The following is a 13,368-nucleotide window of genomic DNA, read 5'->3' as shown; positions in this document are numbered from 1 at the left end:
CCCTCGCCTTGGTGGTAGCGGGCCGGGCGGCCCGCTACCACCAAGGCTCGCAGCTCGGCAGCAACACTGAACGACGTGTAGGCCAAGGCCTACACGTCGTTCAGTGTTGACTGGGCCTGGGGCCGTGGTGGACCACATAGTTTGGGCCCGGGGAGGGGAGTGTAAGTAACACTCCCGAGTCCCCGGTCCCAAACAGAAAGAAAAAGTAAAACAAACATGGGGATGGCCCGGCCGGATCATGGTACTTACCGCGGCGCCGCTGCAGCAGCACTCGTAGTCGTGTTTGATGTGCACCCACTGCACCGTGAAGAAAAGAAAGAGAAACAGACGTGTGAAGGCGGCGCAGGCGCACGTACACACCCTGCGCCGCCAGTGAGTCATCATACAGTAATGTCATTGGCTGTTTGCCAGCCAATGACATTACTGTATCCATGGCAGGGGAGGGAATCTGAATTTAAGTGCGCTGTTTACGCACATTTTATACTGGCGGGGCCAGCCCTGAAGCGCCCCGCCAGGCTTCCAATTAAAGGGGCTACGTAGAGTGCGTGGGGCTAGGAGCTCCACGCACTCTACTATGGAAAAAAATAAACTAAATTGGGACGCGCCCCGCTGTTAAAGCCGGGCCCGGCCCTGATACATGATTACCTTGCCACAGCGCCCCCGCGCTGTTGGCAAAGGAAATGCAGGCATTTTCTAAGCTAAAAGAGATTCAATCGGAGAAGTTCTCTGATTGAATCTCTTTTAGCTTCCTTTTTCTTTTCTGGGGGGGGCGGCGCCCGGCCGCCCCATGATAGCAGCCGCCACTGTGCAGAACATTGATATGTAACTGCACGTCCTGAGCACTCCGCTTGCTGTGGGCTTTGAAGAATTGAGGCATGCCCGCGCCCAATCTTGGAGGTGTCTCTTGTGATGGCCCCTTGTACCGGAGTACTTGCGCATGGACATCCTGTAAAATGTTGTCTCTTTCACATTATTGGATCCTTGCAGATTCCGTTTTATCACCATTAGATCCTCAGAATCACCTTGCATAGCTTCATTCCAGATCACAGCAAAATGGAGCACTATTTGAATTCCAGGTGGACTCAGAAAGTAGCCATTGCATTGAATTAGGTGAACGCAGATTAGTCCTTCATGGAATCTAAGCTAATAGTACAATCTAGCACGAATATTGAACCTTGGCAAAATGAAGAATGTTAGCTAAGCTTTGAATCTTGAAGAATGTTAAATATAGCCAGATATTAAAGCTAGAAGAATGTTGATGGTAACCTTTACACTGATCATAGAAGCATGTTGAATTTCGCCCTACATTAAAGCAAGTTGATTTAGAGTTTAGCCATCATATTAGTTCTGGGTCACTGCTTAGAATGTAGACCATGAATTGAACCTCTTACTCTCCATGCATAGGGAAACTAGCTGAAGACATGGCCGCAGACCCGCAAGCATCTGCCAACATACACCACTTGAAGACACTTTGCACAACACCTCTGCCATAAGAATGAAGCTACCATTCATGACAAAGATTCAATGTGCACACATAACTTCTATCCCACTCTCCCGTACCCCCTTTAGACCACATATTACCACCCATCCACATGCCAGCTCGACATGGGTGACTAGCAGGGATTTGGCCAACCTGCATATCTTAAGCACTGGCCAATATACACACATGCATACTACCACCTCCTCGAATTTCTTCCCATACCCAGACTTCAGTCCCCTGAGAGCGTTCAACCTACAGTGCATTGTGACCATACTTATGGTGAACGCGTTACACAAATGACGCACTACTACTACTACCTTTAGCTTGTGACAATTGTGCACTGAGCCATTCATTCAATAATCTTGTATGGAGCATTGCACATGGGATTCGATAAATGCAAGATGCCATAATACCCAGAAGTTACATCACTCTCCTCTTTGATAGTCTTTGAAAGATAGAAAAGGGGAATCGTCACCAAGAGTGTTTGAATTCTTTCCTTTGAAGGTAAGGCCAGAGCATGTGCAGTGTCTCAAACCATCCACAGAACCTTTTTTTTAATTTTTTTTTTTTAGGGGTTGGGGGTTAGGCTTCATCTAAGAGCATAACAGTCATTTTTGTGTACTTGTTGCACTGACTGGCAGTTTTGGGCTAGGTAAGGGTAAAGATCAACACTTTGTGCATGTGTGCCGCGACTACTTTGGACTGCATCTCTGTGAATACACAAGGATAAAACGTTATCCCAAAAGGCAATACTTGAACGTGGTAGTGTGATATCTTCTGTGCTTCTGGGGCATGGAAATATGAAAGTATGCATCTTTTATTTCCAGCATCTTGCCATGAAGTCCCCTTAGTTCGGTAGCAGGATCACTTTCTATAATGGCGTCATTCAGAACTTCTCCGGCTGTACTACCTTGCTTACATACCTTAGATCTCATACGTGCCATAGTTTGTCTTTCTTTGGGGTGAGAAAATATGTTGAACAAATTCTCTGGGTTCTGTCATTCTGAGGTACCTTCTTTATAACTTCCTTTTACTAGGAGTGCTGCAATCTCTGCATTAAGTAGCATATAGTGCTCTGTGTAATTGTCATGCCTGCGCCACTGGCGCACGCATTGGCAAACATCATGGACTACTTGGTACTCATTGATCCTTCTAATACTCTTTGAACAACTCCTATTCACGCCTTGGTCTTTTATTTCCATTTGCTCAACTTTGTTTTTTTCTTATTTTATTCAATTAACTACATTTACCATAATGCACCTCGCTACAGTCCTCATTTCCTGGCTATTCTCATTCATCGTTATTGGGACCACAATCCCCAGAAGCCCTAGCGGCCAGTGCTGCTTCCCCCTGCTCAGGACCAGAGAGGGAGGAGGCAGATTGTCTTCAGGTGTGCTGCTCCAGGTGCTGTCAATTAGCCTGCCTCAGAACAGGGCAGGGCTGTATATAAGCAGCTGCCTGCAGGAGCACAGTGTCTTGCATCTTGAGATCTCCCCGCTCCTGTTTGCCTTGACTCTCTACGTTGTATGCTGTTCCTGTTGCTGAATTATCCTGTTTTGATCCAGTGCCCTTTCTGGGCTTCCTGCCTTGCAGCTAACTACAGTCCTCTGCATCCCTCTACAGTCAGCGGCCCTGCTCCTCTGGGCTCACTCCTTGCTGCCCTGCTCATCTGGGCTCCTTGCCTTGCAGCCTGCCTCACTCCGGCTGCCTGCAGTCCTTGTCATCTGGGCTCCTTGCCTTGCAGCCTGCCTCACTCCGGCTGCCTACAGTCCTTGTCCTCTGGGCTCCCTGCCCTGCAGCCTGCCTCACTCCGGCTGTCTCCAAGCCCTTGTCCTCTGGGCTCCCTACCTTGCAGCCTGAACCTCTTCACTGCCTACAGCCCTTGTCCTCTGGGTTCCTTCCTTGCAGCCTGCTCCCTCTGCTGCCTACAGCCCGTGTCCTCTGGGCTCCTTCCTTGCAGCCTGTCTCCCTCCACTGCCTACAGCCCTTGTCCTCTGAGCTCCCTGCCTTGCGGCTTGCTTCACTCCTCTACCTTACAGCCTGTTTTACACTTAGCTGGCTATGGCTCTGCTCCTCTGGGCTCCCTACCTCGCGGCCCTATTCTTTTGGGCTCTCTGTATGTCGCCTACTACTAATCTCTCTCTGTCCTGTTCTTCTGGACTCCCTGCCTTGCAGCCTACTACAGTCCTCCGCAGTCCACTAAGTTTGCCTGCACCTAGTGCCACTCTTGACTGCAGACCTGCTTCCTACTTTGCAGTCCTTCTGTTTTCCTGACTGCTCCTCCCTTGTTCTCTTCCTTGAGTCCTCTGTACTCCACCTTTGGTTATCTACTTCAGTCTAACTGTCTTTCCTTCTTTTCCTTCTGCTAGATTGCTCATTGACTTCCTTTTCGCTGGATATATCTGTTCTTGTCTTCTCATGTGTCTTATGTAATCCCTTTGTACAGAGCTTGCCTGTTGGTTTCCGGCAGGCAACCTCTGCCCCTTCCCTTGTCGCGTTTTCAGTGTTACAGACACCCACTGCTGTTGTTCCCAGCCATGAGCATACAGCATGGGCCTCTGTTATAGCAATCTGTGCAGAATCCTGGAGTTTCCTAAGGTTCGTGGAACACTCTTTCCCATTTCAGCATACACCCCAAGAGGGAATCCAGTTTGTTTGTACCTTTGTATCTTTGCCCCTTTTGGCTCACAGCTACAGTTTCCTACTCTTCTTTCTTGTTAAACTTCCAGCTGTGTGTGCTTATCTGCTACCTTACTTCAGCACAGCAACCCAAAACCTACCTGGGTACCCTGTGCCACTCTTGACAGAGTGCCATTCTTGACAGAAATCTCCTTGGTAGAATACTGTACTGTGGCACAAGGAACTCTACATAGTATCCACAACATGCTGTAGCCAGGACCTACTGGTCTGTGGTGATTGCCTCTAATTCATGGGCAAATGGTTGTGTTCTTCTCCCAACTAGGTTTAAATGGGAGGGCACCATCATTGCTTTAGGGTTGTTCCGTTCTGTGGGCTACATTGACCCACTGAACAGAATGTCGCCAAAACCAAGCTGCGTTTGCGCAGAAACAGCAAAATGGTTGCGCTGGCTCCTGTGAGCATCATGGCTAAAACTGTGTTTAGCAGCAACAAAAATATGCCTGGATGGTCTTGCCAAGCATACATTGGGCACGGTGGAACAAAGGGACACACTGCGGGAGCGTGCCAGTGTGTTCTGACATATACCGATGCAATAAAGTAAAAAGGCAGCACTGCTTTGCTGAAAGCCCAAAATCCCCATTAAAAAGGAAACCTTTTCACCTTTAAAAATGCTGCTCTGACACTATTTCCATCTGTTTTTCCTTAAACCACTGTGATTAATAAGGCCATGCCATGCCCAGTATATCTCATTGTGCTTCAGCAAAACCAGGCATGATTGCTGAATGACAGGTCCAGTCAAATCAACTCTGAGAAAACTCAACAAGGAGCTTCACTTTTCCCGCACAGGAAAATTTGTTCATTTTCTTTACAATGTATCCAATCTCAGTAGTTCAAAGAAACTCCAGCTATCTGAGCCATGTCAATTCCAATGCATCTGTGCTTCAAACAAAACTCCTGCATACCAGAAATTAACTATAGCTGCAGGACAGTGTGGGAATCCAGAGGGAGATGCAAAACCGAATTTACTAAAGAAATGCCAGCTTTTTACCACACATGTAAAATGAGCTTTGAAAACTGAAGGAGAGAAAGGCCCATTTTAAAAGTAAACTGTTGAATAAAAGCCTGCCATTGTCTAGCAATGTGAAGGGGGTTGTTGCTGGGGGAAAAACACACACATGGGTTATTTTATTCAACTGGCTTGTTTAATTCAGGACCAAATATAAGAAAGTAAAATTGTTAAACCATATTGGCTGGATCTTACAAGTTCAAAAAGAAAAATAGGTTTCTGCTCGGGGGCTGCTACCAAACAGGAGGGCCTCTCTCGGCAGATACTAACACACCAGTGATAATTATTAGGTTGGACAGAATCTAGTCTAGGCTGAACCCACTGACAATGGGACCTCCAGGACAAGGAAGTGTGAAGTGGGGTGGGGGCAATAAACCTTCAATCAAGTAGGGAAACCCCCACCTTGCTCTGGACGAAATGACAGTTGGTGGCAGCTGAACAAAGAAATAAATGGTCCAGTGACAGACAAACGACTGCCATTTGCTTCCAAAGACTATTCATGAATAAAAATGTAAGGACTTTTATCTCTGCAGCAAGACTTTGTGAAAATGTAAAGATTTTACAATGTAAAAGTGTTTTAAGGGCTTTCATTTGGGAATGGAAATGGCAAAGAATCAGGGATTACAAGGAAAGTATCCATGATGCCATACTTACATCCCTTATGATAATCCACACATGTGTATAAAGTTATAGAATTTTAGGCTGAATCGTTCATACTCAAAATTACCAAAAAGTATTAGAAGGGCGAAACAATGTCTCACAGATTGCAGAGTTGGAGTGCTATGTTCTACATAAAATATGTAACCTGTGTACATAATTTGCTAAGACATTTCAACTGTATAAATGTACAGTTTGTGGCAAAATCAGATTTTGGGTAAAATAACTGTGGGAGGTTTTTGAAAATTGTAAAACTTACATCAGAAATCTGCCTTCCTGCTTTGAAATCCAACCAGTTGAGAGGGAGGCGGAGACTAGCACCCCTGACCAATCCCGTCAGTTAGAGGTGTGCTTAGCTAAGCCTGCCCAGCCATATACTTTGATGATGTCACTATGCATTATAAATAAGGGTCCCTGACAAGACTCTAGACGCACACTCTTCCTGATTTTCCTGCGCCAGCGTTCCTGTCCCATTCATCCTGCTGAGTCCAGATTCCAACTACAAGGCCAAAGCATTGCTGACCCTACTCCAGGGCCCACTGCAAAACCCAAGCAGTACTGATCCTATTCCCAGAAAGGCCATTGATCCAGAATCAACCCACATATCTCCCATTAAAAAGGGGAAAGCTGTGCTATTCTTTGGGAAGCATCCTGAACCAGCCTGGCTTGCTGCCCGCTAACTGCTTGCCCACTAACTGCATCCAGAGGTACCTGTGCCATCCAGTGACCAGAATTACCATCCGGTGACCCGACCTGCCCAGCTGTCTTTTGCCCAGCTGTCTTTTGCCAGGCGTGCTGCCGTGTAGTGACCAGAACCATTGACGGTCCAAAAATCCCAAAACTAAAAGTGGACTGGAAGTATAATCCCTACGCCATAGAAATCCATAGTCTGCTTTGTCTTGCATTTGTCCATATCCCAATCTCTAAGGCATCCGATCTTTATCCTGGTAACTTGTTAAAACTGTTGGAATTCTCTGTGTTCTTGCCCTTGATCTTCAAGCATTAGCGCTTTTCTCTTCCTTCCTGTCTTGCCTAGATCATAAAGTCATTAGCGATATTTTGATTAAATAAATCAATTTTCCCTCAAAAAAACGGGGTACACTGTGTGAAGGGTTATAACTGCAGGGTAACTTTGATATTCACATGTGGTGTTCCTTTTTTCTTTGCCATTAAATCTAGTTTAAGTAAAATTTGCCTTTTACTTTTAAAAACCGATTTCTCTTTTTCACTGCTATATTTTCCTAAAAACGAACCTCACTCTACCTTCCAAATCTCTCTCAATTCACCAGCTAGAGACCTATTTTCACCTCTATGTTGTACCTGTGATATATACCTATCCCCCAGCCCAAGAACCGCACTCCAAATGCACTCCAGAGTATTTCACCCGTTTTTATTAAAAACCGTTTGAGTAAATTTACATGGAAAATCGAAAGGAAATGCAACTTTTACACGTGTCATTTTGCTGCAACATGTTTTAAACTTTGCACTCAGTTTTAAATTGTATGCTCTTGGTAATCCATTGCTTGGGATTGTTAGTTCTATGCATTGTTGCTTCAGTGAGAAATTGTATTTACCTTAAAGTTTTAACCGCACATTAATTAATTATTTGTCCATTTCATAACATTGCAAGGGGTTTAAAATCCGTTTCCCACTCTTATTTGGTGAGGGAAGGTCGGATTTAGATTCCGTTTTCTGCATCTTATTCCTGATTACCTGGTGTGTCTTTCTGTCCATTCAGAATTGGATATTTGTGGGTTGAGGGGACATTGCAGAGGGAAATCCTAACTTGGGTGCTATCCTTCCTATATGAAAAAGTGCTCCTATTCCCTGGTGTTTTGTATATGTTCCACTAGAAGAAGATTAAACCAAGTGTATTGCTTACATCCTCATTGTAATCATCACCCCATCAGTAATTGTAGCCCCTATTAAAAAGTGTATGATTTCCTTTGAATTTTAAAATAAATAAATATAGCATTTTACCAACCAGCCTGGTTCATGGTCCATTGTGACCCTGGGTTTTTGAAAAGGGGGTGTGATACGAGTTGTATATCATCTCAAATTGAATCTGTATAAAATAAGGAGAAAAGCATCTCAGTTGTGCACTGCATACTAGGCCGAGACCAAGGTGTGTGTCGCCTGCTTGAAATCCTTAACAGTTCTTGGCGGGTGCATCTTAGATGTGGCCTCAGTTTCGTCTTTTTCGGAAAATGGGTTGGCGACTAAACCCATAGGTAGCAGGCAGTTGCTCTGGGGGTACCAAACACCATGATAAGACTATTGATAGGAAGTAACGTGTTGGGTTCTATATGCCCCCCAACCCCGTTCCTGGAATGAAGAAGTAGGGTGTTTTCCCTGATCTTGATGTCGTTTTGCCTGCAATGATGGAGATCGCACAGGAGGGCCTGAATATTCATATTGGGCATGAGTAAGAAGCTGTTTTAATTATTTCTGAAGGAGAGCCAAGGGGAGGATTTTTCACAGTGACATTGTCTACTGCACTGGTGTGGGCAAGCCCAGGTGTGTTGAGGAGGGGCTGTCCTGGCAGTGAACTTGAAGTGGACAGTGGAGGGGGTGGAGGTCCCCTTTTTCTTTTCTTCCTGTGTGGGTGGCGGCCCCTGGTTGTAGAGGGGTGCTCATGTGCACGTTGAATCATGTGTAGGAGGAGGGCATGAGTCAGTATACCCAAGTTGGCTGCCAACAAGCAAGTGCCATCCACATGATAGGTGATCAGGATGGTGGAGGTGCTACTGATGTTGGGGTTGCACAGGTGGGAGTGTGGGTAGTGCCCCAACAGGGTGCACTTGCCCCAATGCCGGAATTTGACATTTCAGGGGTTCCATCCAGCCTGGCTGCAACTGGTGGATTGACCGGATGGACATCTATTTCAAGGCCACAGGGGAGACTAATGATGAAAGCAAGGTGGCGACCCTGTTGTACCTGGTTGGCCTGGCCGTGCATCAAATATTTAAGACTTTGCAGCTGGTGGACAATTCCTATGACGCAGCAAAGAATGCACTACGGAAACATTTCATGCCCCTTGCTAACATGGATTAAGAAAGGTTTCTGATGTGTACCACAAGGCAAAAAGATGAATCCCTTGATTCTTTTCATGGGCATTTAACACGCATGAACGCTACCTGTGCATGGGAGAAATGAGCAAGGCATTATTCGTAACCAGTTGATCCAGGGGTGTGCATCTGGCAAGCTGTGTTGTCAAGTGCTGAGGGAACCAGGCCTAACCCTGCTCTGAATCCTCAAACTTGGATGCTCCAATGAGATGGCAGACAGACGTGCTTCCAAGATGGACACAGTGATACGTTCACTCAAGGATGACGAGGTGTGTGCGATAAATCGAGTCAAGGGGCGAGAGGGGCCCGGAGTAACACAGCCAAAGGATAGAGGCACCAGATCACCAGAGTCATGTCTAAAGTGTAGGTATGACCTCCCACACCCAAAGGCGTGCCAGCCAAAGGGCAAGGCATGTGGGAGGTGCGGGAATGTCGACCACTATACACGCATGTGCAGAGCTCCACTCCGGTGGTGGTCCAGAGAGGTCCTGTCGGGGTGGGATTTTTCAGATGGCTGCGCCCACCAAATGTGGCCCTTGTTGACAAGGAAGAGGAGGTAGAAGGCCAAGAGGGTCAGGAAGACGATGATGAAGAGAACACTTTCTTCTTTTCCAGTGTGAGAATGTTAAAAGCGATGGCCAGGAGATAGCCGAAATGCATGGTGCGTGTAGATGGGTCACCAATTCCTGTGTTAGTGGACACAGGTGCCTCTGTCAATGTAATGGCGAGAGTGCACTATAACACGATGAAGGAACCACCCGCACTGAAGCGTCCAAAAGCATGCGTATTCACATTTGGAGGAGACCAACCAATCCTGCTATTGGGTGCATACATGTAACAGGTGGAGCATGGTGCCAGTTCAATCAAGGCCAGGTTCTTCATCACAGAGGTGAGTGCAAACACCCGTGTGAGCTGCGCTGCAGCTAAGGCCCAGGGGATTGTGAGTTTTGCAAATAGTGTGTACGTGGAGGATATACACGAGGTGTTGGAAAGGGTTGTCGATGTATTCGTCAGAATCGGACAAATGGTGGGGGAGCCGAACAAGCTACACATAGAATAGTCCATCTGACCTGTCGCCCTGAAACATCGGAGGGTCCCTTTTCATCTAAGGGAGATGGTGGACAAGGAGCTGGAGAATCTCATCAACCTTGATATCATTGAGAAGGTCGTTGCTCGGAAGCCTAAGCAACCTGACTCCGTCAGGATCTGCAAAGACATGCAGCTGGCCAATAAGGCTGGATAATAAGACATCTAAACCCCCACAATTGACAACAACATAGCTGAGTTGCAGGGTGCAAGGTTTTTCCCGAAGCTTGATCTGAGGGCTGGGTACTACCAGGTTGTGCTACATCCGGAATACAGGTATATTACAATACAACATTTATGACACACCAAGGACTGTACAGGTAAAAAATCTCAGCTTCGGTGTGTCGTCTACCGCAAAATATCGTAAGGGGCACCCTGGCTAACCTGGACGCGGTCATAAATATCAGTGATGATATCTTGGTGTTCTCAACGTTGGAGGTGGAGTACATGGCATGACTAGTCAAAACTCTGGAATGCATCCAGGCCCTGGGCCCAACGTTCCACAAACAGAAGTGTGAGTTTCTGAAGGCCAATACTATATTAAATTCTTTGGCTTTGTATTTAAGGATGGTGGTGTGTCGCCTGATCCCCGCAAAGTCAAGGACATCATGGAGGCCAGCCCTCCAGAGACAGTAACTGAAGTTCGCAGTTTCCTGGGTATGGTAACGTACTGCAGGTGATTTGTAAGGAATCTGGCCACACGATCAGAGCCATTGAGGAGCCTCATGAGAAAAGATACCTCCTGGCAGTGGGGCCCTCTCGAGCAAGTGGCATTTGAGGATGTGAAGATGACCCTCGCAGCTGAGGACATGACGGCGTTCTTTGATCCCTCCTTTCCCTCAGAAATAGTGGTTGATGCAAGTCTGTTTGGCCTTGGAGCGGGTCGGACACAGGTGGACACCAAGGGCAAGGTGAGACTCATTGCGTTTGCCAGACATTCCCTCTCAAATACGGAGCAAAGATAATCACAGATGTTGCAGTACTGTGGGGATGCAGGCATTTTTGCCTATAAGTACTGGGCAGGCCTGTAACGGTTGTGACAGACCACAAATTCCTGCTCGCCATTATGGCGGGATCATCTTCCAAGCCTCCGGCAACGATTGAGTGTCATTGGTGTACCGACCCGGTGCAAACAATGCGGCCGACCATTTGTGGAGAAACCCCCAGGGCAAGTAAGCTGGCGAGGTGTGCAACATGGAGGAGGCGGAGGAACATGTGTAAGTTATCATCGAATCCACCACTCCTAATGCCATGCCCGTGCCAGAGTTGGAGAAAGTGTCAGGAGGCGATGAATGCTTTACCATTCTCTGAGGAGCCCTTCAAAAATGGGGAGTGGAAGACTGTTCTGTAGGGCCTTGGCAAAAGGACTCAAGAAGCCTGCATGACATTGGAGCAGTTGTGGAAAGTTCGAGATAAGTTGGTGCTTGCTAATTCAGGGATGATACTACATGGGAACAGCATGCTGACCGGCAAGTCAGATCCAGCAGGTGATTGAGTTGGCCCACCAGGGTCAGGAGGGGATGGCCAAGACTAATGCCTGCCTAAGGCTGAAAGTTTGGGTTCCTGACCTGGAAAGAAAGGTCAAGGAGTTTGTGGTGGTATGGTGTAGTATGGTGGTATGGTGCCAGGTGGCGGCCCCGAAACAGAGGGAGCCCACGATTGAGTCCATGCCTTGAAGCATGCAACCGTGGGAGGCTGTACATGCAGATTTCGGCGCCACTGAGAGGGACATGCACTTTCTGGTGATAATAGATCAGTGGTTGAGATATACAGAAGTGGAGATCCTAGAATATGTGTCATTCGACGATGTGGCAGCCGCATTAGAAAATACTTTTGCAACTCACAGCCTTCCCCAGGTGTTGTGCTCGGAAATAGACTGCCATTTCAGGGAGAAAGCTTCAGCCAACTCATGAAGGGGTATGGAATACACCATTGGAAGGTCACATCGGTCTGGCCAAGGGCAAATGGGGAGGCAGAAAGATTCATGAGGTCCCTTAACAAGGTGTTCCGCATCGCTCACGGCCAAGGACATTGTCTCAGAAGGGCCCTCTACCAGTTCCTGAGGGAGTATCGGGCGATGCCCCACTGCTCCACAGGGGTGGCACCGGCAGAGGCCTTTTTCAAGCAATGTCCAAGAGGTCTTCTGCCAGACGCAGGGGAACGGGAACCAGCAGTGATTGAAGACGACCGAGTGGCAGAGGAAAGGAGATCCAGGAATGAGAGTGAGAACGTGAGAAGAGGACTCAGACCAAATCCACTAGTGCCGGGAGATGAAGTGATTGTGAGAAACAGGCATCCCCAAGGGAAACTGTCCTTGCCATATGAGCCCAACCCCATGGACGTGGTAGATGTGAAGGGATCTATGGTAACTGCCTCTGATGAGACGACAAAAGTCACTATAAATGCAAGCTTCTTCAAGAGAATCAGGGAGAACGACCAGCCAGGAGTGTCTCCTAGAAGAAGGCATGCAGGATAGTCTGATGCAGGTGGTGGGACTGATTATTCTCTGAATACCGTGGACCAAGGGGATGCATGTGAGAAGAAGCCGAGCTGGGAAGGGGGCCGGCAGTATCCACAACATGCAGGTAGGGGAGATACCTGCTCACCTGGAGGATTATATGCTAGACACATAAGCAGAACACTGTACGCTGTCCTGAGTGAGTAACTATGTTCGCTGTTTGTGTGTTTAAATTACCAATTGTTTATGTGGTGACATAGTTCGTCATTTGTTTTGTTATGAAAAAGGAGTGTGGTGTTCCTTTAAGAAACACATGCGGCGGAGTGACATAACTCCATCGCGTGGGTAAGTTAATAAAAATAGGGTGTGTCCCGTGGTGCCTCAGAGCACGTGAGAAGCCCAGACAGAGAGCAAGGTGCCTTGTGTCATATGTGGAGCTAGGGGGGCTCGTCGTGCTCACGGCCCGATTGCAGCCATACAACAAGCCCCAAAGGGATTTCAAGCTGGATCCTGCTGGGCGCTGCACAAGGTATCCCAAACCCCTCTTAACTCTCTGAGCCATTGTTTCAGCCTTCAGTACAGCATTCCTCTTCCTTTCCTGTGTTTTTCTAAAAATGCGCGTCATGTTTCAATTGAACAACATTCGATTGAAACAATATCAGCACTGAAGTATGTGTCTGGAAGCATAGTGTGAAGGGAAGTCCCATATCTCAAACAGTGCCCGAATGGCTCATGTAACACAGCAAATATCTCAAGACATTTTCCGAATTTAAATGCGAATTATTGTCACAGCTGCCACCCTAAGGAGGACGAGTGGCCAATTAGCTCCGGCGTGGTTTGGAGGGACTAACGGTATCTGCCTGTGTTACTTAGCCTCTGTGATGTAGGAGCGGTTCTAGCAACAAGTTTTGTA

This window comes from Ambystoma mexicanum, chromosome 2p (assembly GCF_040938575.1).
Source record: "Ambystoma mexicanum isolate Mex_15411 chromosome 2p, UKY_AmexF1_1, whole genome shotgun sequence".
Taxonomy (NCBI): Eukaryota; Metazoa; Chordata; class Amphibia; order Caudata; family Ambystomatidae; genus Ambystoma; species Ambystoma mexicanum.
Note: the sequence above shows the minus strand (reverse complement) of the source record.